Source organism: Patella vulgata, chromosome 2 (genome assembly GCF_932274485.2).
Source record: "Patella vulgata chromosome 2, xgPatVulg1.2, whole genome shotgun sequence".
NCBI classification, from domain to species: domain Eukaryota; kingdom Metazoa; phylum Mollusca; class Gastropoda; family Patellidae; genus Patella; species Patella vulgata.
The window spans coordinates 38,380,612-38,384,871 of NC_065880.2; positions in this window are offsets into that span (position 1 = coordinate 38,380,612).

Below are 4,260 nucleotides of genomic sequence, written 5' to 3' on the forward strand. Positions count from 1 at the left end.
GTGGTGGATTCTGTCAGAAGGCACACAATCTATTTTCACTTTACGTGACGTGAGCACCGGTTGTCTCAAATATCATCCACCTTGAGATTAAGAGTCTGGCAAGGTAGAAGCCGGCAAGGCACATTGCCCAATTTAGAATATACGCGAAGTAAGCAGAATGAACATCGGAGCCTAGATATTATTTTGATATTCGCTTTAATCTCGACGGTGTCAGGGATTGTTTAGCATTTACCGGTGGTTATGTAATAATGACATAAACAGACGTTCTTCTTATAGCATGATGTTAAACATTTCTTATATGATGCTATACAATATAAATATACATGCATTATACAGGAACCATAATATTAAGTGTTTACTATATCACTTCTTATACACCACGTTATAAATAATAGACACATGTTTCTTTGGAAATTTGTTTAACAAATTTTTTTTTTTTATCATTTTTTTGTTACAGAACCTAGAGCAGTATAGGGAACTGTCGTGGAAGTTGTGCGGTGGTATTGTGTGTTTTGATATCAAAATGTCTCTTATTCAATGCACCGCCGTCTTTTAAAGGGGAATATTTTAATGAATAAAACTGGTTGTTACTGCGAGTAAGGTTATTAGGATTAGTAATATTGTCTTAAGGAACTATCACATGTAGGTTGTGTGTGTGTTTGTGGGGGGGGGGGGCTTGACTTTATTCAAAACTGAGACGCCAGGACAGTAACAGCTTCCTGCTACACTTTCGCTTGAATTGCTTTCCAGCTAATGATAATAATAGAATTTTGCAGGTTAATGTTGCGTTTAAATCACTTGTTGACAAATTATACAATCAGTATCGAAAAGTTGTGTTTGTCAGGTTACTCCGGTCCTATTAATCACCGACAAGGGCCGACAAGAGCGATTTCCAAAAGTGACCGACAAGGGCGATTTCCAAAAGTGACCGACAAGGAAAGTTGTGTTATAAATATGCATCTACACAGAATATCCAAAAATTAAAGGATTTCATAAAAAAAAAAAAAATGGAAAAATTATGTATAATTGAAATTTTACTAAACACCGTCACTAATAACATCCCACACGACATCATATTCAAAATTTACGATTTCATAAATCGTAAATGTTTTCATAAAAACATGAAAAAATTATGGATAATGGACATTTTAACAAACACGGTTTTGCTAATCACCGACCAGAACCGACATGAGCGTTTTTGTTCGTGAATATCACTTATGCATAAGTTGTCAATTGTTTATGAATCTGTTAAAATTTGGATATGGTGTGTAGAATATGCATATTAATCCTGTGGCTGAAGTGGTGGGGGTGGGGGAATCGCCACCCGAGCTGTGAATTTATGAGACCAAGATTTTCTAGACCAGTTTTTTCGCGTAGGGGTTTGTGAGGCGTTTTCGAGATATATGTGTGTGTAGGGAGAGGGCGTCCAATGTCTACAATTGGTGGGTGGGGGGTAGAATGTGAATATGTTGACAATGTATTTTTGGGGACATAAATCATTTTGTTCAAAATTGACCTTAAAAGTGGCTTCTTGTCAGCTTTTTCGTTTAGTAACAATTTTGTCATTCAAAATAATAGATTATAATGGTACTTTTCAAGAGATCTGGAAATCAAAAACACAGTAAATCACAGACGTGTTTAGATATTAGTTTATTCTTAGTCTTCATCAGAAGATTCAAAATCAAAGTTCATGATATCAGCGGGATAAATATCTTCTTGATGGCTGATTAACCCCACTCTTCCACACACGCACACCTGCATCCCCCCCACCTCACCTCCCCACAAATCAAAATAGTTGTCCAGGGATATCATATACACTTATTTAGAGATCATTTATGTCAACATAATCACATTTCCCCCCAATTGTAGACAATGCCCCGCCCCCCTTCTCGAAAAAACCCCCTCAAACACCTGGTCCCGAGTTCACAAAGCATTCTCCGACTTAAGTTGAGAACTTACTCAACTTTCAGTCACTGTTTATGAGAAATATCTTTGATCCGGAAACACAATAATTTGCACATAGTTTCTTATTGATGTGTTTGATACACTAAAACAACAAAAGGGATTCGGAATCTACACAAAAAACTGGTCTAGAAAAACTTGGTTTCACAAATTCACAGCTCGGCTGTCGACTCCCTCACTTCAGCCCCCAGACTATATCTATAACATATATTTCCTTGTCGGTCACTTTTTGTAATATGCTATTGACCAAAAAAACGCTCTTGGGGGCGAGCTGGAAATAAATGAAAATGGAGATTATTTGTAGACGACTGGCTCACAAATCCGCAGGTTCTGATCGAAGTAGTTCATCTGGAATTCTTCAGGACGGATGGCCTGGCAAGCAGCAGTGTTTATTCCTCGGATGGCACGTTGGCATACAGGTAAAGGAACTTGGCCAGTTAGTCTTCGTTTAAGAATACCCGGAAACGCCGTTGTCCGGCAACATTTTTCTCAAATAATGTCGTGGTTTCCCCATCTTAGTAATGCTGGACGAAGGGCTTGGAAAAACAGTTTCTATTCGTTCGGGTGGGACGAAAAACCAAGGTCTCGTGTACACGTTGGCGTGCACCTAAGAGAACTTTGTCAGTTTCAGTTTGATGAAGAATACGCAGAAGCGTAGTTGTTAGGGCGACATCTTTAAATAATGGCTTCCCGCTGTCCTTAAAATTCGGATACAGCAATGAATAAATATGGGTCTTGTCTTGTCTTCAATTTTGGAAGTTGACTTTTCATCGTCACATCAATATCGTCTTCACTATCACTGTCATTCTTAATCTCAGTGTCCTTTGATTTATTGGCATCTTCCATTAGTTAAGTGTTTCCCAGTCATCATTGAATTCTTCACTAACTAGTACGTCATGGTCCATCTCAAGATACTTATCCACTGTCATGAGTTCTTTAACACCCAGTCATTAACATCTGTCAAAATCCCACATTTCACTGAACACGTTTTTAAACATGGCGAAATAACGGCATCTAAAACATTAACGATTGTACAAATCGTGCTTTTTATAATTCCTTGAGTTTTGATGACATAGTGATGATATGGCATGCTGATGTGGATGTAAATGATGCCTTGGAAGTTACAATTCGACGAAGAGTAGTCGGAAAAAGCCGCTGTTCGGGCAAACTGTCCTTCATAGCACACTAGATTTCGTATACGCGTCTTCAATAGGCAATAGGTAAACTGGACCCAAGTTGAGTCCAACATGGCCGCCCCGCATATTAATAACTTAGGGTTAGGGTTAGGATAATAATAATTTTATTTGGACTGGACCCAAGTTGAGTCCAACATGGCCGCCCCGCATATTAATAACTTAGGGTTAGGGTTAGGATAATAATAATTTTATTTGGACTCAACCTGGATCCAGTTTACCGCTGACCGTCTTTGTTAGCCTTTTCATCGCCATCGCCCACCTCCAGTATTCAGGGGAGGGTAATCTTGTCTTTCACTTACCACCGAAGTCTGATTTGCAGCAGCCTTTACATTTTGGATTGATGGAAATATTATATTATGCTGATCTTTTGTTTTAAAAAAACTTATACAACTTGCTTCGGATATTCATCGAAACATATTGGAACGCCAACACCTACAATAATTGGATGGGTTTTCCTTGATTTTAAGAAAAGAGTATTATCAATGTGATGAAACGAATGTTGAGGTCAACAGTTTTATTTTTGTATAATCACAATTTTATAGATATGTTTAAATCTACCAGTGTAGAATGGAGTTGCCTCCCTGTAAACCCAACTTGATAAGACTGAATTATTTCTGTTTTCTGCCATATTAAATACGTCAGAAGGATTTCCAAAATTCTGAAATTTAATTATTAGCTTTGAAATAAATGGTATGCCTTAATGTGAACAGGCCAGTTGGATTGATTCGTCCATATCCTGTTCGGATTTCCCTTTTGGCATATGAGTAAATTTCATACTACTACGATTTCTTTTGTCTGCGATATCACTTTGGTGGAAACAGACGTTAAATAAAGCTATTCCACACACATACTACGATTTCATTAAATTGCCAATATTTCAAAGAATTATTTATTCTAGAAATGACTACATTAACACTGTTGTACGTGTTATGACCAGTCTTACACAATGACCCAGCGTTGTAGAATCTACAGGTTTCCTAACAACGTAACATCATGAAGGATGGTGCGATGGTTAGCAGCGCCCTTGTCTAGTGAAAATGTCAGAAATATTTATTTACATCAGTACACATGTTACATATCTACTCGGGCAATAAGTAAGCTA